At 30.1% G+C, this 25,533-nt stretch overlaps 1 protein-coding gene across 5 annotated transcripts in view; it reads left to right on the top strand.

Moving 5' to 3' along the window:
- LOC107448880 (endothelial transcription factor GATA-2-like) overlaps window positions 1-25,533 on the top strand; it is a 304,855-nt gene that overhangs the window by 32,368 nt on the left and 246,954 nt on the right. Inside the window, exon 1 of one of the 5 annotated variants that reach the window (XM_071187730.2) lies at window positions 9,865-10,008. The exons of the other annotated variants lie outside the window; for them this stretch is intronic. The gene's annotated coding sequence lies outside the window, so the exon portion shown is untranslated. Of the gene's footprint in view, window positions 1-9,864; window positions 10,009-25,533 lie in introns of those variants that run through there. 5 annotated transcript variants of the gene reach the window in all.

Here is a 25,533-nt window from a genome sequence, read left to right as displayed (position 1 = left end):
ATTTGATCTCACAATTTTTTACATTGATCAATCGTTAATATTAAGGAAAAAAAAACTGGGTATACTTTGTGTTTTGTAGACTAACAGATTAACAATAAACATTTTTTCCCTGTAAATGAACTAAATTTTACCAGCCTTAAGTCTGGTAAACTGAACGTACTCTAAAACTTCGACTTAAAGAACAGGGTAGATGTATCCAAAATCAGGATATTAACAAATCCTCTGTCGCCCTATGTAGTTGGAATTCTAATCACAGTTTTGAGTTTTCTTCTGATAAAATCATTCAACACTGATCTTCATCTACCGAACTTGATTTCTGGGAATCATTCCGTATTTTGAAAATTTTGAATAATTTAGTTAATGATCTTCCTATTATATCCTCGTTTCCCAATGTTTGGAAATCTATTCTAATTTAATCTTTTGCACCTTGGAATTCCCACCAAATCTTCTCTCATATGTTTCTTATCATCCTTCTTTTCATCCTTCTTCTTCTTCAAACTTGTTCCTCTGGCCCTACAGGTTAAATCACTTTGCACGGGCTTATATCTTTACTTCTCAACTGTGCTCTGGTGTTTATTGTCTATAGAATGGAAACTATAGTAGTACTTTCATTTGTGCTTTATTTATGTTGTTTCTCCGATTTACTGATAAAAAAGAAGAAAAAAAAATTGAAAACTTAGGGCTCTAACTTAAACTAAAACATATAAATTATTTAAAGATGATTTTCGAGTGTTTTAAAAATGAATAAATTTTAACCTCGATATAATTTACTCCATTACCATGAGGCTCATGCAGATAATTTTTCTGGAAATGCTTCCGAAATATGTTTGAACAAATTAAATATTTTAAATTATTGCTTTCGAAATATTCTTCTTAACCACTTGAGATCCAACATACAAAATATTGGACAACATGTAAAAAAGGATGTTTTAAGATTATGTTTTTGCAATTGCTATGAAAAATGATAAGAAAAGTAAGAAATTCCATTCATGTAAGCTTTTGAACAGTTTTACGACTTGTAAATATCTTATGATTTGAATTTTAGTGAATTTTATTTTAAAATCAAAATGAGAAGTAATTAAAATACCCTGCAAAATCCTAAAAAGAGTTTCATATTTGTAATTAATAATTAAAAATAATCAAAAAAGGTTAAGTTCAATTAATTTGATTTTTTATACTTCGTTTTGGTAAAAACCACTTTTTTGACATTGATTTTCATTGACAATAGTCGAGAATAGAGAATAGTAGACGCAATAGAGAAATAAGAAACAAATAAAAAAAATCACATAATACCTATTTTAAACATTGTAATAATTCCTCAGCATATTATATTGATAATAACTTGTACAGAAGTGATGCGCTGTCAAAAATTCTGCATAAAATTACGATATAAAATATTGGTAAAGAGAGTGTAGCATCTGTAAAATTTATTACAACGCAATATCCATTTTAACGTAAAGATTTATATCGTATCTTTTATTTGTTTACTGTGTTACTAATGTTTACTTAATTACAGTGATTTTACAGTATGCCATATTAGATTTTTTACAGTAAAATTGGATTTATGGTAAAGAGCACTGACACTTAGGGTGTCAGTGCTTTTTGCCCAAATTTTTACAGTGTACAGGTAGGTTTTAAAGTTGGTGTAATTAAATTGAACCATAAAAATTCTAAGCTTAATTTATATTAAGAAATATATAATTTAATAATTCAATTGTTGCTAGAGAAACAATACTTGTATGTAGGGTAATTTCTTTATTTGCATTTGAGAAATCTTAAAAGATTTACATTTCAAAGGGATTAAAAATTTGGTTTGATTTTATATAATCAACATTCAAACGCGTAATGTATAAAGAAAAGCCTTTTACCGAAATATTCGATTGTCAAAAAGGGGAGTAAAAAAAATTCTCATCCTTGGGGGCAGATTAAGGTCGATAGTTTCCATCATGGGCCGCACGTGACCAAGAGTGCTGTAGTTTCGAGATTAGTCCCATCCCTGCGACGGGTTAAATGAGGGTTGAGAACCCTACAGTTAACACTTTAAATCCAATCTTTTGAGGAGGCGGCAGGTACTACTGTCATAGAAAACCCCTTTTTACACTTCCAGATATCTTTGCTTTATAATCTGTGCATAGAGCAGCAATGTCAACAAGTTCTCCTCCCCTAAGGGTAACACTTTTGAATTAAAAAAGGGTGTGACTGCCCTCTTCAGAAAAATGTTATTTCAGCGTTTTGCATTTAAATCTGGAATATTTTGTTACTCTTTTGTTCAGAAGCAGTGCTCAATTTAAAAATATATTCATGGTCTTATTACAGTTCTAAAATATTCATTATTGTTTTTTTTTCCTAAAGCGTGGGAAGCAAAAGAAGAAAATATTTATGCTGTTATGTTTTATATAGTGTCACAATATATGCTGAGCAAAAGTATTTCAAACTCCATTTGTGGTAAACTTCATAATTACGTCGTCGATCATGTAGGTAATTTAAAAAAAAAAAAACTGAATATCTCTAATTATAAGACCCAATAGCTAAATTAAGCAAGGACAAAATAAATTAAAATATTCAAGGACTAAAATATTCATTGTTATTTTTTTTTTCTAAAGCGTGGGAAGCGAAAGAAGAAAATGTTTAAACTGTTATGTTTCATTTGGTGTCACCATATATGCTGGGCAAAACTGTTTCAAATTCTATTTGTGGTAAACTTTATAATTACGTCGTAAGTAATTTTTGATAAAAAAAAAATGAAAAAAAGAAACTGAATATCTCTAATTATAAGACTCAATAGCTAAATTAAGCAAGGACAACCTTAATACTTATCCTATACATATATCCTAGATATATATTCTAGAAAAAGTTAAGACATGCTGGTGCTGGGAGTACCAAATGAATAGTAAAATTTAGAAATTGAATATCGATTAAATAAAATTTACTTTTTTTGCTTTTAGACGCAAGTTCCATCAGGGAAACATTAATTTTGTTCAAATCAACTTACAATTTTTGAATTTAACTAGTTATGTGATTTAAAATTAACTGACTGAGGGAAATGTACGTTTGCATGACTATATATTTATAATGGAAATTAATTTGTATTTAATTGTAATAAATTTCGAAAATAAATTACATAATAAGCAATTATTCAGTAACTACAAAGCTCTACATTAATCAAATATTATATTATTTTATCTCATGTGGTCACAGTAAAATTTAGCTTTTATATTTCGAATTCATAATAGTTTGTATATAACATATGTTACCTTGAAGGACGGAAATAAAGAGAATGTCGACTTTCGACGGTGAACATCCAAAATATTTGTTACATCCGCCTTGATATTAATTTATTCGTTGATATTATTATATTTATTTGATATTTTAATATCTGCTGATGATAGATTAGGAGAAATATCAGTGTTCGGAGTACTGGTTAAATGCAAACTGGGAAGTGGCACTTGACTTTAAAAACATTCATGTAGGGCATACCGGGCAAATGTATAAAGGGGCAGGGGCATTTAACTAGACCTAATATATATTTCGGACATTTGCTAAAGTGACTATGTGATTGTCAACATTCACCGGTGGAAGTCAACAATTACCGATTTCGGTCATTAACAGTAACATAAATAGAATTGTCGTTCATTTGTTAAAAATAATAATGCCATCATTGTCCACATAAAAAGGATTATTTCTCTTAAAGATTTTTATGCATAAATTCCTCAAGGTACAGGCTTTTTTTATTGCCTCAGCTCAAAATGGGATGAGGAAAGTTTAACTACAATTACAACTCATGTAATAATATTTAAAAAAATTAATATTTAAAATAAACTAACAAATGGGGCAAGGGGCAATTATGATTAACTAAAGTAAAAAATATTATTCTGTGAATATAGAGGGGAAATTAAAGTTTTATTTTTTTCTCTTCACAATGTTACAATCAATCGATTAAAAAATCTCATAAAAATGTCTATTCCAAAAATTTTAAAAAGTTAGAAACTTGAATCGAACATTTTTCTCAAATTTCCAAAGATTATACTTTAACAAGGATTTTTTTTGTTCACAACTTAATTTTTCACCATAAAAAAGGTATAATAAAGTTAGAAGTTTCATTGCACTTTTCACAAGGTTGTAATTACATCTCGTTTTAACAAGACATTGTGTAAGAGACCATTGTTACAAATTCAGTAAAAATACAGACTGCTGGCTACTTCGTATTCACTAAGATTTCAAAAAGCTGGTGTTTCAAATTCACTAAAAATACAGAAAGCTGACGGTAACCTCATTTTCATTGAGGCTTCAACAAGCTGGTGCTTCAAATTCTGTTAAAATACGGAAAGCTGGTTACTTCATATTCATTAAGTGCTTCAAATTCACGAGAGATCTCATCATCCGTAATGGGTTTTTTTAATAGTTGAAGTTAAATTAAAATTTAAAATAAAGCTTTTTTGTAAGTACTTTTTTGTAAAATAAAATTCGTTAGTAAAGTAAAAATTACTGATAAAATAATTTCCTTTTGTAAAATGAAATTTATTAAGTGCTGTATTTTAATTAATTTAATAGTTTAAAGTTAGAGTGAGAGGGCTAAATTCAGTTGACGAAGAAATGAAATCTAAGAAAACTTAATTAGCAAATTTTTATCACTGATATTAAAAAAATAGTTGGCAAATCAAAAAGGGTTTTGTTTCCTTACTGTTTGAATTTGAAATGTTCAAGCTGAAATTAAAAAGAAAAATTAAAAATAAAGTCTATCTGAGTTGTTTAGTTTCAGAAAATGCGCTTAAATCGTGTTATAATGTAATCTGAAATTTGATGATGCCTTCAATAATTCATCATTTCTAATTTACTTATAAGATCATGACATGTTAAGGCAGTTGTCCACTTTAAAGCAGACATTCAGGTAGAAAGTTGCAGATATGATGTCTGTTCTACGACTGATTAAATGCAAGCATCTTGATTATTTATAAAATTAATTAATTGTGTGCGCCATACCGTGTCTGTTAACCACGCCCACACCATTTGACGAAAAACGTTTCTCGTCGTTGCCATTCTGTTCTGCAGAATTCCGATGACGGATGATGTGTCGGGTGGAGTCCGAATTTCACGGTTCGGCAAATTCTGTTCGGAGATAGATATCTTGGACTTTTCTGACGGGCGACATCCCTCAAATGGTACACCTTTCCTACGGACAGGGGGTTATGAAATATTCGTAGGTAGAAAGGTGTGGCAATTTTTGCAAGCATATGCATGCGAAGGAATGATACACACATCATCGCAAACGATATTTCAAGTTATTACGAAGTGGCAGACGATTCTGTGACACGCAAGAAAATACTTATTGAAGATCATTACTGGATGGTTTCGAGATTAAAACATCATGAATTTTCACTTGAAAAGTATCCCAGCAGCTTGGCATAGTCTAAAATATAGTACTTCTAAAGTTCTACGACTATAGATATACCATGTATCGAAGTTAAAAATTTTTAAAAAATCATATCGAAAACTAAATCCCTAGTTTTAGTGCTTTCTCAGAACTACATTTTTAACACTATTTTTACCACGGTTTTGTGAATGCCTATTTCGATCAAAAGGTGCTTTCGACACGTTTACAGTTAAAATAAAATAATTGTCAAGGCTGAAAAAATTTCAAATTCAGAGTTAAGCACAAATATTTAAAACAATATATTTGTGGATAAAATGCATACTATTGAAAAGCAGCTGTGTTATTGAACTTTTTAGAATAAGTGTAAGTTGCTGCAATGATCTGCACCAAAAAGCAACATGGCTGAAACCGAGAGAATATTAAAGTTATGCAACAGCTTCCGTATTTCCAGTTTCAACTGAAATCGTCATTAATGTGACTAAAATCGATAAAATGCTATAAAATAGCGTTCTTACTTTTAAAATTGTTTAAAACTGGAAACCTGGAAGAGATAAAAGGAATATCGTGTGCGCATTTCTATATCCAGAAGGAGTTGTAAGGAAATTATACAACCGAATTAATTTAAAAACTTCAGTTCTTAAAGTCAAAAAATGCTTTGAAAAGAGATAATTAAACTTAGATAATAATTTAAAGTTAAAATTTATAAAGTGTTTTTTGAAACCACTATGGTACAAATAGTGTTGATAAGATCATTTAAATATATCACAATTATTGTAAGATGTCTAGTGTTAATAATCATTTAATTCTAACACGATCATTGCATACGAGTCACGTATTAATAATAATAATAATAATGTGTTATTATGTTAATAATGTCGTTTGTATGCTTACAACAATCAACGTAAAGAACAAGTTCTTGTTTCTCTATAGAATTTGTTTTGTCACATTTTTCGTTTGAATAGAATAATAATTTAACGAGCCTCTGTTGCTGAAATGTAGAATAATATAATTTATTTTCTAAAAAATACAATTGAATATAAACAATTTCTTAATCTGGCTGAAGAATTGAACTCTGTACTCAACTTTGTTTTTAAACTGCGTTGTATTTTGTAATAAATAATACGACGTTGTAAACAATTTCTAAAAATTTACATAGATATTAAAATAACATTTTGTTTGTTGAAAAAAATTTTTTGCTTCCATCGACTATTTTTTTTAACAAAAATTTAAAGTTTTAAAAATATAAACATTTTGTGGGATAACGGATCTTTATTTTTCAGATATTAAGACATAAAACTTGCTCATCATTTAAAGTATTTCAGCTCATAAATATATAGTTGCAAACAAGGTGGAAGAAAACGCACAATATACGCTGACAAAAAATTACAACTTAAAAGTTCAAGAACGTGGCATATTGTCAAGATAGCCTTTTTTGATTCACCATGTACTTCAATTATCATTGTAAAAAAGGATTTTTCAAAATTGAGCGAAAATGTGTCAAAATGGCTTCGAAGCTAATAATTGTCGAATTTGAAAATCACATGCTTTCAAAATTGAATCAGCATATGTTCATTTTCATACAAAATGCATGTGTAGTCTCAAAAGAGATGTGGAGGGAGGAACGCGTGAGAGATAAGTTCGTTAGTTATCGGCAGAATTCGAATAAAGCCCTCGGAACTTGAAGTAGTATGCTTAACTTGAAGTAGTACCACATTACCACCCCACATTAACCACAGTACCACATTAACTTGAAGTAGTACCACCCCAGCCAACGAAAGAATTGGGAATCTTATACACTGACCTCTGCAATGACATATCATGACATAGTACTAATTTCTAATTTCAAGGGTATAAAGGGTTGCAATTTGTAAAATTAGGGTCCCAATTGCTTAGTTAGAAGATTGATAATTTTTATTTACACTTTCCTGCATTGCTATGTCTTAAAAACTTTTAATCGAATGGAATGTATGACCTGATTTGTCATTGCGGTGGACACTAAATAAAGGTCCACAGCTCTTGACAGAATGGAGTTTACAACTAAGAGTTTAGAGAATGCTATTTGGAATTCGGAGGTCATTGGTTCGACTCTTGATTCCAACCAACGAGCTCTTCGCTCCCCCAAATACATTTTGCTCAATAATGAGTATATGCTGATTCAATTTTGAATACATGGGGCTTTCAAATTCGATTATTATTTTCTTCGGAGTTATTTTGACACATTCTAGCTCAATTTTGAGAAACCCTTTTTTACTGTGTATTTCATTTTCATTATTTTACTTTTTATAAGCCCACATTGTTTTAATCATCTTTCACATAAAATTTTTTGAGTATTATTGCATTCTACTAATTCTATTATTAAATAAAATGGAATTATGCTTTTCATATAAAATAAAAAAAAGATTATACTTGTCTAGTTTCTAATGTTTTATCGATATATCTGCATGCAACACATAATATCTATTTTAAAAAAATTAAACAAATGTATTTATCTTTAAACTAAATACGATTGAATTTTTCCTACAACTCAATTTTTAAATTAAGAACATCTAAAAACAAGATGTTACAAATATTATGTTTTTAATAATCTCTCAAACAGGCAAGGGCTCCAAAAATTTTACAACAAAAACCATAAAACATTGAATTCGTTTAGATTGTGTTGTGTTGAAGAACGGTAGAAAAGTAAAAAAAAATGAATTATAGTAGTTGATTTACATAGTTTGTGAGTACTAATTACTTTACTTATCTAAATTTTTTTTATACACGATGTGTTATGGTTTGCTTAAAAAATTTTTAACAAACAAGTATATATGACTGGAACTATCTGATCGAATTAATTTTAATAGCGTAGATGTTTTCATATACTTTTGATCCCTCATTAAAATTTAAGGCAATTATAGTTCAATTTAATTGTAAATTACATTATCTATTTCGAATTTTTTAATGATAGTTTTATTTTATAACCGGCTCTGAACAGCCTACCTAACCCTGAGTTTACGACTATCAATGTTCAACTCCGCAGCCTTATAATGTTGAACCCAACCCAGAAGACAAAGAAATTCCTAGATCAAGCATAAGGTCCAACTAGCCGTGTATAGGACTTTTTGACTGAACTTTGGATGATTTGCGCTGTATGGAGAGCAAAATCACGAAAACTGCCACGATCAGCTTCCACGGCAATGGGGTTCCAACCCACGATCTGTCTACCACTTACGATATTTTACGTTAGCGCTGTGGTTGATGTGAGTCGGGAGCAGAATTCGTATCAATCAGCCACCGTTACGATTCGAACCTGGATCACCTCATTGAGAGGCGGGAGTTCTATCCCCTTAATTACCATGGATTATTTTTTAATGTCATTTTCCTTTAATTTGTGAGATAATCATTTATTATAAACCGTATTTTGCTGACCTATATTTTTAAGTTTTGACCAACTAGTTTGTGTGGTGGGTTTAGTTTTCATCTGCCACAGCTTGGCCGGGGGTATGATTCCCCGTGCTTAAGGTTGGAAGTCTGATCAGATTGAGCTTACTCCAGTTTCGTCTTAGTAGTTCAGAATTTTTCGTTATGTAATGTTTTTAGTAGTTGCAGAGACGGAAAAGTCCATGTTTGTGAGATTTGGGGGGAGTATGGCGGATGCAGAGTGTTTACTACCATCATCTACCCTTTGGTTTAAATTGCTGCAGGGTATAGTGTACGTATGCATAGTATTGCCTTCAGGTCATTATAAAGGAGATATCTTAAATTACCGTTAATTACCCGTTCATGCTGCTCCAGTTCAAAATTAACAACTTCCTCCGAAGTCCTTATATTTTTCTGCAATAAAACTCAATATTAAGAAAAAAATCTGTTTTTCAATTCGTTAAATTGCCATATCTTAGTAATTCTAGTTCTTTAGAAAACCAGCTAATATTAACGAGCAGTTAAATTCAGAATTAATCTTCTATTAAGCAGATGAAAAATACTTAATTGTTTCCAATAAACAAACAAAACAATTGAAGAATAGATATAGAAGAGAAAAAAATAAAATAACACAAAAAGAAGAAGAAGAAAACAAAAATGACATCCCATCTCATCGCCTGGGCTTATCATAGATACTTTTCATTCCAACTTATCTACTGATAGAGCGGAAAAGAAAGAGATATACTCCCGGTCAGCCATTTTTCCTTCCCTCATCTTCCGCATCGCTCCTCTTCTCCATCCTCTCCGCATTCTCGGATGCGGAAAGAGAGAGAAGCCAGGGTGACGTCACTGAACACTGATTGGTGGATTCCGGGGAATCCCGCCCTTTCCTCCACTTCCTTCCAGGAGAGCCTGAAACCGGGAAAAGGAGAGAAAAAACTCACGAGGAAGGAAACGGGAAAAAGGGCGTAGGGCGGGAGGAATATACGCGGAACAGCCCTAAGATGTGCATCTTCCTGGGTGAGATTGAACAAGCAGATTCGCCCCTGCATCGATCGGGAGGGCGCCATTAAAATATTGCCGATAAACATATTATATTCGAAAAGCCCCACGGCGCGTTGAGCCCGGCGAAAACTTGTCCGTCTGTCGTAGAGGGCATCTTAAGTTTCGGAAGACCCCCCTCCAAGATTTACAGTCAAACTGGGCCCTGAATTGGAGATAAGCAGCTATCAAAGTAGGTAAGATTAGCCTGGAATTTATTCTTTTGAGGTATACCTTTAGCTTGTACATTCCTACCTCCCCCCTTCCTCTACTGCGCATGTGTAGCAATTCGTTAGAAATGCAGCGACGATAAGCTTTAGTCGACTTTTCTTTTTTATCCTTTTTTTTTTCCTTCCTGGAATATTTTGTACGGATTTAAAGATTTAGGAGAGCTTTAGAAATCTGAAGTTTTCCTTATAGTGTTTTCTTTTTTCTTTATATAAAGTTTTGCATTCCTTAAAAGAAGAGAAATGCTAAAAAAAACTATTTGATCAAAAGATTGATTTTTAATAAACTAATTTGGAGCAGAGGCAGCTGTTTTTGTAGGTATTAGGAACAAATTATTAACAATAAGTTTGCTATTTTTTGATCAAAGGAAATAATTTGAACATTTAAACGTTGCTTATTATATTCTCGATAATAAATTTAAAAAAAAATGTTCTTATTTTTATAGATTGTTAAGAGAAACTAATTTAAACTAAGTAAAATAACTTCCGTCTTTTTGATAAAATCTATTTTTGTGAATAAAAAGATATTTAAAATTATAAGTACAGTAGAGGTAATAAATTAATTTAGTTTGAAATAGAGTTGTTTGAAGGATTACTTTGGTTATGTAAATTAAATCTTCTTAGTTCTGATCTTAAATTGGAGTGTTTAAAGATAACTGTGAATATTTCAGAGACACAGATTGTTTGCCACATAATAAATAAAAGCATATTTACTCATTGCTCTCTCTGTTAATAACTGTATTTGAAATAGATAATTAAATTATGTGAAGCCAAATTCATGTTACCAAGCATACAATCGATAAAGTAAATTTCAATGTTCAAGTTTTCTGTCAGTAGCGTAATAAATAGTCACTTCCATTTTAAGTAACGTTTAGGTCATTTTGCATAAAAAAAATTTAAAAAATCAGTTTTTGTATCAAAATGATGTGACAATAAACAAACAATTAATGTAGTTCAGGGATTATTGCATAATTTTATTTCCTTTATTTGTAATGGAATCTACATACATGCTTTTAAATTTTAGGTAAATTTGATATAAAATTCATGAAGTTATTAAAATGTTGTTTTAAGAGTTAGATTTCTTTTATTGTTTTATTTGGGGGTTGAAACTTTTATTAGCGTTGTTAATCCTATTAGAGTTAATTCATCTAGGCCATACACAAACAACGTTAGGTTCTCAAGGTAAGGAAATCAAATAATAAAACAAACTCAGACTAAAGCAAAAATAAATAAATGAATAAATAAATAAAATACAAAAAAATAAGTGGGTAAACCATAAGGGAAGGTACTACAGGGTAGTGGAATCTATACAGGGTAGCGCAAAAAAAAAAAAAAAAAAAAAAAAAAAAAAATCAATGACAATAAAACTTAATTAAAAAAAATATTTTACTTACTTTAAATATTTAGGATGATAAAACTGAGAAGATACACTTATTCAAAATCAAACAATTTCCTTATAAGAGGACATTTTTCTGAACGGATTCTTAAAGATAATTAAATTATGATTGTACAGTATTTTCAACTTCTTTTTTTCCAAATATAACATTCAAAATTACTTATAAATCATAAAATTAAATTCACACTGCTCAAACGTCCTGCTTTGAAATAAAATTGTAACTTTCATTGGATTTAATTGTTTAATTTTAATGTTGATATGTTAATACAGCTGAATCTCAAAATTAGTTCTAGGTAAAACATGAATTTTTTTTTTGTGTGTGAGTGCATTGTACACCGATTTTTTTTTTTCCTGTATCACGTATTGCATAAAGAATGCATAAACAAAACTCTAAATGATTTCTTACTCCACGAGTAAAAAGTAAAAAACATTGATTTTAAATATTATTATTTTATTTTCCGACAACAAGAAATTCGTTATAGATACACAGAGACTTGCATTTAAAAATCTATACATACTTGAAATTTTATTCTGAGTAAATACTATTTTAAAATTGCTTTTTTTTTTTTAATGAAAGCCTTCTTCTGTATTTATGAGCTTTCATCAAGCAGTCATGGTTTTATCAGATACGAAAAAATTTTCTTACACTAATACATGAAAAAAATAAAAGATTTTAGTAGATAGGTATTTTGTTAACGTCCCACTAGAGCTGCACAATGGGCTATTGGTGACGGTCTGGGAAACATTCCTGAGAATGATCCGAAAATATGTCCTCACAATTTTAATCTCCTGCAGGAGGGATGGCATCTTCCCTTTGGCAATCCGATGACCTGTGCGCGAAGTCATGCACTTTACTGTAGAACAGTTTAACGAGGACCGATACCGTGCACCTTTGGTCCCTACGCAGTCTGATTAAAAAGATTCTGAAAAATTGATTCACTAACAAGAATAAGATTCCTCTTTGTGATTCTACTTACACCTTTCTTAAGATAAGAAATATACATTGACTTATTAAAGGGATTTTTCTTTTGATTTCCTAAAAGGATATTTTCTAAAAGGATATGTTTATATTTTTTTGTTATTATTATTATTTTTTGTTTGTTTGTTGGTCGCAGAAATGAGCCTGATAATATGGTATACAACTACGCAGTTAGAAATTCGGGAAAGCGATCAATAAATAAAGTTTTTGCTTGAGTAATATGTTGCCAAAATGAACAATATTATTGTTTAAATTTATTCTAATTGAACGTAATCGCACCACGAACAGAACTCGAGAAGAAATGTGTTTCATTGAATTGCGCTTAAAGACAGGGCTAGTCCTACGTCACCTAACGACGTCACCAACGACAACTCCCTCAATGGGTTCCAATAGTAAGATGGAATCGAACTCCTCTAACATGGCATTTCTCATTGAATTTTAAATAAAAAATAAGTCATTTAAATATATTAATAATCTGGATTGGATAGAGAATAATAGGTTTGATATAATAGCATCATTGATTTTTAGTTTAAGGTTAGCTAAATTGTAAAAAATAGTTATAAGTTTTACTTTTTTATGAGTTTCGCTTCATTATGAGTTCGGATGATAAATTCATTCCGTATTATGGTTCAAGGAACATAAATCAAATAAATAAATTATGAATCTGAATTAGAATGAAAATAATCGGTTTAATTTAAGTATCATTGAATTTTAATTTATAGTATCATTGAATTTTAATTTAAGGCTAGCTAAATTGTAAAAAAATGGTTGTGAGTTTCACTTTATTATGAGTTTCGCTTCATTATGAGTTCGGATGATAAATTCATTCCGTATTATGGTTCAAGGAACAGAAGCCATTTAAATATATTAAGAATCTGAATTGGATGGAAAATAATCGGTTTAATTTAATAGCATCATTGAATTTTAATTTAAGGCTAGCTAAATTGTAAAAAAAATGGTCGTGAGTTTCGCTTTATTATGACTTTTGCTTCATTATGAGTTCGGATGATAAATTCATTTCGTATTATGGTTCAAGGAACAGAAGTCATTTAAATATATTAAGAATCTGAATTGGATGGAAAATGATCGGTTTAATTTAATAGCATCATTGAATTTTAATTTAAGGCTAGCTAAATTGTAAAAAAAATGGTCGTGAGTTTCGCTTTATTATGACTTTTGCTTCATTATGAGTTCGGATGATAAATTCATTTCGTATTATGGTTCAAGGAACAAAAGTCATTTAAATATATTAAGAATCTGAATTGGATGGAAAATGATCGATTTAATTTAATAGCATCATTGAATTTTAATTTAAGGCTAGCTAAATTGTAAAAAAAAATGGTCGTGAGTTTCGCTTTATTATGACTTTTGCTTCATTATGAGTTCGGATGATAAATTCATTTCGTATTATGGTTCAAGGAACAGAAGTCATTTAAATATATTAAGAATCTGAATTGGATGGAAAATGATCGGTTTAATTTAATAGCATCATTGAATTTTAATTTAAGGCTAGCTAAATTGTAAAAAAAATGGTCGTGAGTTTCGCTTTATTATGACTTTTGCTTCATTATGAGTTCGGATGATAAATTCATTTCGTATTATGGTTCAAGGAACAGAAGTCATTTAAATATATTAAGAATCTGAATTGGATGGAAAATGATCGGTTTAATTTAATAGCATCATTGAATTTTAATTTAAGGCTAGTTAATTTGTAAAGAAATGGTTGTGAGTTTCGCTTTACTATGAGTTTTGCTTCATTATGAGTTCGAATGATAAATTCATTCCGTTCGAGGAACAGAAGTCATTTAAATGTATTAAGAATCTGGATTAGACGGAAAATAATTGGTTTGTTATAATAGCATCATTGAGTTTTAATTTAAGGACAGCTAAACTGAAAAAATTGGTTATGATTTTCACTTTATAATGAGTTTGGATGATAAATTCATTCTGCATTATGGATCAAGGAACATGAGACAAGTAAATATATTAAGAATCTGGATTGGACGGGAAATAATCGATTTGCTATAATATCATTATCGAATCTTAATTTGAGGCTAGCTAAATCGTAATTATATTAATATATTTAATATTATTATATTTATTTTATATTTTAATATCTGATGAGGATAGATTAGGAGAAATATTAGAGTTCGGAATACCGGTTAATTGCATTCTAGGTAGTGGCACTTGACCTTAAGAAAACATTGATGTAGGGCATACCGGGCAAATGCATGGGCAGAGTAGCACTTAGATAGACCTAGTACATATATTTCAGACATTTACCAAAGCGACTATGTGATTGTCAACATCGATCGGTGGAAGTCAACAACCACAAATTTCGGTCATTCACAATAACATATACATTATAACTTTAAAATATATGAAATGTTAAAGAATTCTCCTTCCATCTGAATCTTTCCATCAGAAATTGGTGGAATTTAAAGGAACAAAATTTTGAATCCAGATATTATATATTTTAATGAAAATTCTGTTTATCAGCATCTTTCTGCATTAATGTACTTTTATTGTTAAACAATTTTCAGAAAATATTATTAAATAAATTAATAATAAATAAATTAATAATAAATAAATAATTAATGAGATGGGAAAATATGACTGGTTGCTTATTTAATTTAAGTCGCAACGACTTTTTTTTTTACTTGCCATGTGACTAGTGATTATTTTCAGGTCTATCTTGGAATCATTTTTTATGTCAGCAGTGATAAAAAATTTGAAAAAAAAAAAAAAAAAAAAAAAAAATTCCATCTGTGAAAAGTATTGTATGTATTGTAATTTTTTTTTCGTTTTTTTTCTTCTTTTTTTTGATTTCTTAAGTATAAAAACATTTAACAGTCTCAATTTTTAGTCCCATAAGGGAGAGAAAATTGTATTGCAATTTTATATGCAGGATAATAAATAAAGTCTTTTAATTAGACAGCTGTGTGCGGTGAGGAGTAGAGAGCGATCTGATAAAATAATTCCTCTCGTATTTATCATCCCTGGAAAACGATGTCTCCTTTAATCAGCGGGGGCCATCTCCGGACTTCGAAATTTGAAAACGAAGACTTGAAGTTGACAAATGGATGGAGCGCCGAGGATCTGGAATTGAGCCAGTTCTGGAATCCTTTGACGGCTATAAGAGCCTTTTTTTCATTTTTTTTTTCAAGAATGTGTACAGGTAGAAGATGTTCCTTGCTCCGAGCATGCTAAAAACATTGGTTTATTTTAAGATCCTCTGCTTTTGATCTTGGTTTTTGTTTGTCATTAATTCCATATCATTGGATCATTAGTTTTGAGAAGGAATCATTTTCACTCAATCGAAATACAAAGAAAAAAAAAAGATTGATTAGAGCATTGACTTTAAGCAGAATAATTTGTGTGTATTCCATTCGTATTTGCAGAAGAACAACAGTGTTTTGCAATTTTCTTGCAACTCAGCAAAGATTTCAGCCTTACTTGTCTCTTGATCAGATATAAAATCAACGATAAAAGTAATAGGAAAGATCATCTTTTAACAAGTGAAGTGATAATGGGCAGGTGCTAAATCCCCCACTTATTACTATATTATATATATATATATATATATATATATATACAATATGCACAATATGGACCCCGTAGAGGACCGTGATTTAAACGAAGACGTAAGAAATTTAAGTGAAAGATTTATACCGAGGGGTTGGCGCGGATGAAAAATTGGTTTTGGTTGAAGATGATTGTGCGGGAACAAGACTTCCGATACGAAAAAATATTGTTCTTTCCAGGATTTAAACTTTAAAAAAAAAAAAGCTTTATCATACTTCATTATAATGAATGTATTACAGTTCAAGATGGTTTGAAAATAAAATGAAACTTTCATACTTTAGGAAGAAAAAAAACCCAGCTCAAAGCTCTAAATACTACATTGAGAAAAAATACGCTCAAAATTACTAGATTATGATAAAATTCATCGGATTCTTGTCTCTGAGGTAACATCAAAGAAATTCGTTAATTTTTACCAAAACGCTTTGGTGCTGATTTTGGTAAAATTAACAATAAAATATGGTTTTATATATTATACAATAAAATTTGGTAGAGGTTAAATTTGATAATTTTGTCATGATACATTACAGTATGGCGTAAAAATGATTTATTCGGTTCAATTTACTTTTCAATTTTATGCATTTTACTAAAGGTGTGCAGTCAAAAGAACTATAATTTTGAAAACCAGAATTTTTGATAAACAGTTAACATACGAACGAAAAATCACAAAATGAATGATTTTAATACCGTACATTTTAGTTTCATTAACCAGAATTATGCTGTTTTTTCCTTACGAGAAATGTCATTACCATACAGTACGATAATTTCACCGCAATTCCATGTAAAAAAACGAAAATCTTTTCCCGATAAGATTTTAAAAATATAAGTTAATAGTACGAAAATAAAATGTGCAACTGAGATGCATCCCCGCAGTTGCATTTGCTTTCACTTTAAAATCCTAAACGCAAATGTGCATTGTTATTTTAATGCAGAGAAATTAAGAAATCCATGCATCGCCTACATTGTAAATAATTGTGTTTGTCCAACACTGTTGGAATTTTCATTTCGAAATCATAGAAAAATAACCAGCAGAAGTCTGACCATCCAATTAACCGTAAACTTTACGGTAAAGAACATTTTTTATCTTTACTTTTTTGAAGTCTTTTACAACTAGTATAGTTAAAAAAACATGAATACAAAATTTTACGGTTTTTCAACTATCTACAACTAAAATGAAAATGCTAGACTTCGTACCGTAAAGCAGCTTAATGGTGCTGCTTTTTATACGTATATGACTGTAATTGTATTTTTATAGTCCAGGGTCACATATTGGTGCGTGCAGGAGGCTGGAAATTCCTTATGTGTTAAAAGGAATGGGGGAACATATCATGGTGTAAACGCTGGAAATGGAAATCTCGTACTGAGATTGAAAGATGAGCCCATTCGCCTATAATAATGTACCCAATTGCAAGGAACTAAGTGGCTTCATTTGGTGGGCCTAGTTGGTGAGATTAAATTTTGGTTGTTTAACCGTATTAAGTTAAAGCAGTTAATGAACGGTTTTTCTCACAGTTAACAGTTTGAATACCATCTTATTTATTGTTATTTGACTGCTTTTTTAAAATTATGGTAAAATAACAGTTCAATAAATTGTTATTTATCCATTTTATCCGAGAAATTTCTAACAATGAAGGGTTTTCCTGGCATTTGATTTTAAAATATTCCAACAGTGAGAATTAGGAATGAATATTTTATAATATCAAAGTATTAAAGCAACCATAGAATGGTTTTTAATTAAATGTTAAGAAACAGGGATAGAGGAAATCTCCATAAATAGATCGCATACCAAGGTTAATGTATAAAATGATATTAAGGTGTCTTATTTATTGTGAAAAAGATTAACTAAAATAATTATTTTCCTTTTAAATTATTGAAAATAGATTATTTTTAGCAATCAGAAAAAAAAATTAATTTTTTAATTTAACATTCAATGCATGATTCGCCTCTCACATATATTTTCTCCCTTTGTGCTCAGTTAGCAGTACGTAACGAATAATATGAAGGAAAATGTTATATATATATATATATATATATATATATATATATATATATATATATATATATATATATATATATATATATATATATATATATATATATATATATATATATATATATATATATATATATATATATATATATATATATATATATTGTATATATACACCGAAGAGCCATTATATTATGAACACCCTCCATCTATAACAATGGGTTCGCCCAGGTTTTCATGGTTTCTCGCCCAGGAACAATGTTTTCATGGGGCACATTAGGACCCATAATCCTCATAGAACAATCCCTGACTTCTGTAAGCAACTTGAACATAGTTGCAGACCAGGTTCACCCATTCATGGCAACAGTTTTTCCTGCGGAGGATGGTGTTAACCAACAGCATAATGCACCATGTCATAAGGGTCGAATCGTCATGGATTGGTTCGAGGAGCATTCCAGTGACTTTCAAGTCAAGTCTTGACCTCCAAATTCACCTGGCCTTAATCCAATAGAGCATTTGTGGTCCTACTTGGAAAACCAAATTCGTGCTGCCACACTACCCCCTCGCAATGTGAGGGAATTGCAGGACCAGTTGGTGAGCGCTTGGTACCAGATACCTCAGACTACCTATCAGCACCTTGTGGAATCAATGCCACGGCGGGTGCTAGCAGTTTTGAGGGCAGAAGGTGGTCTTACATGTTATTAGCAGGGTGGTCATAATGTAATGGCCATAACGTAATAATATATATATATGTATACAGGGTGGTCCCGAATTCATGGTACAAACTTTAATGGTAGGTACAGGACATTGTAACAATGATTTATTGTATAGGAATGTATAGTCGCAAGTGACGCGGTCAGGCGTAAACAGGGGAAATAAAAGGAAAGAGAAATGGAGTGATCGGTTGGTATCATTGCCGGTAGAGGGCAGTAGTGTGCAGTTTGGTGCTCAATGGATTGGGCGTGGTGGACCGATCCCTTGGCCACCCCGATCTCCCGATTTATCGAGCCTCGATTACTTTTTATGGGGACATCTAAAGCATCTTGATTTTGAGACTCCAGTTGACTCAGATGAGGATCTCGTCGCTCGCATATCTGTAGCTGCTGCAGGTGTGCGTGAAATACCATGCATCTTTGAACGTGTACGCCAATGGCTCCACCGACGCTGTCAAGCATGTATCGCTTCTGGTGGACGCAATTTTGAACACTTACTGTAAACATGACACTTGTCAACAACGCTTTCAATAAAATCTTTGTTTTTCCTTTCGGCCGTTATTTCTTCTGTTTACGCCTCACCGCGTCACTTGCGACTATACATTCCTATACAATAAATCATTGTTACAATGTCCTGTACTTACCATTAAAGTTTGTACCATGAATTCGGGACCACCCTGTATATATATATATATATATATATATATATATATATATATATATATATATATATATATATATATATATATATATATATATTTCTAAATTCTCCTTAATTTATTATTAAAAATTAAATGGGTTCTCACATTTTATTATTCACATCCGAACTCTGTAAAATTAGATTAAAGTATTATAGAATTAACATTTTAAACCTTTCCCTTAACTAAGAGTGAGAGCAGGGGAAATCCCTTGACCTATTTTTTGAACGAGTTGTAAGATATAATAATTCCTTTTCTACATGTTACTTGGGAATTCACCGGGACTATCTAAACAAAAATATCTAAAAAGATAGCTATCTAAAGTAAACTAAACAGTTATCTGAAAAAACTATCTAAAATATTTACCAATATTCAAGAATTAACATGAATTTAAGCAATGTGCTATATATACTCAATCCAATAACCAAGTTTTAAAATAAATAGGTTTATTAGAAGTCGAATAATCTTGCACGCCTGGTAAAAAAAACCAGTATTGTGAAAACAGATTTAAAGACAGAACTTGGAATAAATAACTGTAGACGAAAATCGTGAGTTTGCTGAGGACTATTATTTAAAACCTGGGTGTGTAATTTTCTGTATTCAATGAGTACGTTTCCGTATTTTGACTGTAACTTTCGAAGTTTTTTGAGTACAATCTTACATTTGGTGTCAAATCGCTCAAAATAAAACAAATTACAACAATTATTTTCGTTAAAAAAGAAGTTAAACAATTTTTGTTTGGAAAAACCCTCTAGACCACTTATTTCCTAAATCCCCCAATTTGAATTATTTCTATCAAAATCAAATGTGTGTTCACTTTTCAGAACATTCTAGAAACATTCTAGACATCTATTTATATAATATCGATATCTAAGATTTTATCTCTACTTCCAATTCAAATTATCTCCGATTCATTAAAAAGATTTATTGAAGAGTCATTGGCATTGTGTTGGCGAAAACCACTGCTACATCAAATTCATTCAACAGAGAAAAGAGTGCTTAAAATTTCACGTCCAATCTGTTCCCAATGCTTCCCTTACAATGAATCGAAATATGAACTCCCAATTTCATGACCCGCCTCTATTGTTTGCACGAAGTACTTAACACCTGAAATATGGGCTATTACGTCAGTTGACGGGACCCTTTGGTGGGATACCCCATCCCATCAGAAAGGGAACGTTACTCAATTTCAAAGTCCCTGTCTTGTTTCAGGGGTTTCGGTTCAGCGCGCATGCGTGTCCGCCATCTTGCGAAGTCCCTTCTAAGATTTATGGAGGTAGGTGTCAGTTCAGATAAGCTAGATGAGATGCGCCTTTTGAATTTTCTTTTTTTTTTCGTGATTTCATATATGCATGGCAGATGGGTTGTCGTGATGAGCAGAATAAACTAAAAAAATCTGCTGATTCGTGCATAAAAAGAAGTGTGAAGAGTTATTCAGGCGTAGAACGAGTTAAGAGTTCCAAAGACAAAAGAACAATGCTCTTATCGGGAGAAATTGAATAATGGAGTTGTTAGTGAGATATTGAATGGATTCTAAACATGGAAAAACTACCATAGAATCATTTTTGCACTTGTTACATGAAAGCTACTGTGAAGATTTTGTTAAAAGAGTGGTTTGCGAGTTTATTTTCTTGAACGGAAAAGTGAGCAGGAAACAGGCAGAGAATAAGATTGTACACCCTGCATCCTGGTACTATGTCCTGTTATCGTGAAAATTATCAGGATAATTCATTACCTGATGACTCATTCCACACACTGAAAAAAAAAAATGCTGGCACAAATTGCAACTAAAATTAATATTTAAGCAAGAAAAATTATCGGTGGAAATTTGAGAAATCACCATTGTGTAAAGTTGCACAAAGCATCAATGTATAGATTCAGCATGTTGCAAATTAAACCTGTCGTGGTTGAAAGATCTCTCTTTGGTTATGAAGTGGAAGTTTGGGACAGATGCTCAGGCACTGCAAGTCTTCAGATCAGGCACAAAATTACGTGGCATTCTACCATGGCCGTTAAGAGACAGAGCCTTGAAATACTGGGTTAGGTGCTTGGCAGTGGTTGGGTGATGTGAACAAAACAATAAAATTTGCTTGATTGCCGATTGAAACTTGATAGATTTTTTTTGCAATCGTCTTCCAACTCTTCTCCAGTATTCAAACAGTTTTTCAGATTTTGTGGCTCACATTCCTTAACAATGGCTTGTTAGACTTCTATAGCGATTTTATTTATTGACTTATTTTGCTTAAATACTAGTTGTTGTTCCCAATATTTATTCTCTTTTGTTCACGTTTTTCGAATCTTAAATCGGACACTTTGTTGAAAGAATTTCGGAGAGAAATACTTTCAAGAAAGAACTCATGGGTGTTTTGGGGACATTATGTGAAAAATTAATTTTATTTTATTTTATGAAATTTTTCTATGTTTTTCTGTTTGTGAAAAGAAGAACTGTTAACGATATAATACAGTTATACCATTGTGTTATTAGCGGTTCTTTGAAAGATATCTATTTAGAAAATTTATAAATTTATTTGGTTTCTAAGCAATAGAACTGCCTGAAGAGAAAGATTTGCTCTAAACAATTTAAAACGTGAACCTAAAACAGAATACTTATAGATAGAAAATCCACCCTTATTTAAATTCAATTCAAATTTTAACTAAGGAGTATCAAGTACAAATGGTCGTAAATAGAAGGAGAATCATAGCACTAGATAGTTTTCGAAGGAAAAGACTTTGACAGACAACCCTGGTCTGCAACAGGATGTAATGCTCGCAGAAAAAAAATATATTTTCCATCGAAATGTCCTTAATTCAAATAAAATGTATGCATTTTGGTTCTAACTGTTTGCTTGCAACTCTATGTTCAATATCTTTTGTGAATTTGAAAGTTTGAATAGTTAAACAATTAAATATTGACTGAAAAACATTTGAAAATTTCGTATCATTTAAGGACAAGTCCATAAATAAAAAAATTCAAAATCAATCATATCAAGAATTTTTTTTAAAAATCTAACTCTATTGCCCCATGGCAGTTCGATGTTTTTAATACTATACAAAATAAACTAACAAAACAAACATAAAAAGTATATACTATACAAAAATAAACTAACAGGATCAGAGAGATGCCACTTCAAAAGGACATCAAAGACGCATTCCTTTTCGTATAATTAAGTTGTCAGTGTCATGAATCGGAGTGAAATTGTAATTAGGAATTATCCACGGTAAAGTGATTGAAAAAGGAAAAAAAAAAAGGAGTGTGATCGTCATAATCTCAATCAATAGAGGAATTTCACCGCTTTGAAAGACGTTGACAAAATCATGAATAGAAAGTACGAGAAAATTACAAGTCAATGACAAGTGGCTGTTTAAATTTTGCATTATTCGTGCTCAGATCTTCCATGTGCTCGTGTATATATCTGACAGTTTTAACTCCACACATTTCTTTGATAGTGAATTTAAAGAATTTTTCAATCTCACTATGTCACGTAATTTCCCCTAAAAATAAATTAAAATGATGAGATGCCTAGTCAAAAGGTTGTTCCTTATTTTAATATTAGAGACATTTTTAGTATAGAAAGTGTGGTTGTTGACTGTTTAAAAAAAACTCTTTAAAACTATTTATTAAATCTATATTTTATGATAGATAAATTATAGATTTTGAAAGCTTATTTTCATTCAATTCCAATTTTTTTCAGAAAATTTATTAACCATTGATTTACTTATTCACATATTGGACAAATTCACTTAGTAGCATTGATTCTCTGATTCACCTATTCACTGATTCTCCGATTCCCTAACCTTTCAAATCACTACTTCATTAATTGGCTTCCTTTCTTTCTTTGTTTTCCCTTCCTTAGTTTTTCTTCCTTTATTCGCTTTATAAATCAAAAAATGCTTTACAGTATTGATAGGTTTTAAAAAAACCTTTTAAAGCTGAAAGTAAAAAAAAAGAACATATATAATAGATATAATAGAATAATACATTTAAAAAAGTTAATCGAACTAACACTTGAAATATCTTAAAAGGGAGAATTCATAAAATACAGTTAAAAAACGAACGGTCTTCATAGTAAAGTGAAATGCTAAATGAATTAAAAAACGTTTTGGCATAAGCCAAAAATCCACCTTAGGTTTTTAATATGTTTTTTTTCCGATTTGTAGTATAGAATGTTTATGAAAGTTTTTGTGGTACGTGAATACTTCAAGAAATATGTATTCTATTTGCGATTCTAAAATAATCTAACACAGTACAAATACGTGTTAAATACGCACAATACAAAATACGTGAAAAATTTTAATTTATTGATTGTATTTTGTTATCATTACTGTAAATATTTTATACATTCATTACTTTAAAAACCTATGGCCATGTAACTGAAATATTTCAGCTTTAATTTATTATTAAGTAATGATGTCTCGTAATTTAATTAGCTGATGTAGGTGTCATATTTTTCAAACACAAGAATTTTTTCAAAAAAAATTACCTTGTTTCAATATGTTTGGTATTGTCTTAACACTTCATTGTATTGAATAATTAGCAAAGATTTATGACCCCAAAAATCTTGTTAACTTTATGTTTTAAAAATTTATTCAAAACATTTTCAGTTAAACATTATAAATGTCAGCGTTAATTTAGCAAAGTTGTTTTCAAACGTATAGAATTTTCATAAGAACAAGTTAAAGTGTAAGCTTGATTTATTGTTCTCGTTTAAATCAGATCTCGTTTAATCAGTAGTTTTGCATAATATGTAATCTTTATTTTGCCATTAAAATAAAAAGTATCTAAAGTATTTCACAAAATTATTAAACAAACGCATAAAAACATAGAACAACGAAACTGATTTCTACTGATTTTTCAAAGATTTTTAAAATAATAAATTTCATGAAAATCTAATAAAAAATTTACCATACGAAACCCAAATTTTTGTTAATATATTTAATAATAAGCTATTATTTAAAGCATTTCAGATTTAATACACTAACCAGTAAGGACTACAAAAACATGGCGCCTGATTGCTAAGGTTCCTAAAAAATTGTAACTGGCCTTCAAAATATTAGTAAACTTAAACATGTTTTACTTCTTTTCTCAAATATTCTATTAATAAAAAGAGGATAATATTTTTTTTTTGAACATAAAATTTCCCCAAAACTTTCAATCAGCTATTTTTAGCACCTCAGACAACCTGATTGCTGCATCTCCCAGATGGTGGTCTTTGAATATGTTATATAATATAATATAATATAATATAATATAATATAATATAATATAATATAATGTAAGGTAATGTAATGTAATGTGATATGATATAATATAATGTAATGTAATGTGATATAATATAATATAATATAATATAATATAATATAATATAATATAATATAATATAATATAATATAATATAATATAATATAATATAATATAATATAATGTAATGTAATGTAATGTAATGTAATGTAATGTAATATAATATAATATAATATAATATAATATAATATAATATAATATAATATAATATAATATAATATTTATGTAATGTAATATAATACTTGTATAATATATTATTTTATATAAAATAATATTTATTTGTTTTTATCTAATTTCATCAAAACCAAAAAACTGTACTTTCCATTCCATAGCATATTGGCTCCTAAATTTGACTCCTAAAATTTTTTAAGGGAGCGTGATAGTGACATTTCTATAGGGAGTGAAATATAAAAGTGAATACCTTGAAAATCTTTCGACCCAATGATTAGATTTCCGCGTACTTGGATTTAATATCAATTATTCGAGGACTTAATTTAAACAATGCTAATTAAGACGATCTTTTAAGTTACGAACTACGAAAACGCACATTATCTGAGTAAAAATTCTTCTTTTCTCAACGGAATTGGATTCTAGACATTTAAAATATGGAGCGTCGACGAAATCAGGAAAATATGTAACTATAATTGAGATAATTGAAATTATAATTGAGAACTATATAACGTGACAATCACGTAATTAGATCATAAGTTATTCAGATTTTTCTCTTTTATCATTTTGCACAATATACAGTGCGCCAATAAAGTGGACCACCCTGAATAACTTTTGATCTAATAATCGGATTTTCACGTTCTAGGACTCAATTTTAATAGCTCGCTGT

Source organism: Parasteatoda tepidariorum, chromosome 2 (genome assembly GCF_982258835.1).
Source record: "Parasteatoda tepidariorum strain Cologne lab strain chromosome 2, Ptep-v5.0, whole genome shotgun sequence".
Classification (NCBI taxonomy): domain Eukaryota; kingdom Metazoa; phylum Arthropoda; class Arachnida; order Araneae; family Theridiidae; genus Parasteatoda; species Parasteatoda tepidariorum.
This window is presented reverse-complemented; position numbering and strand designations above follow the sequence as displayed.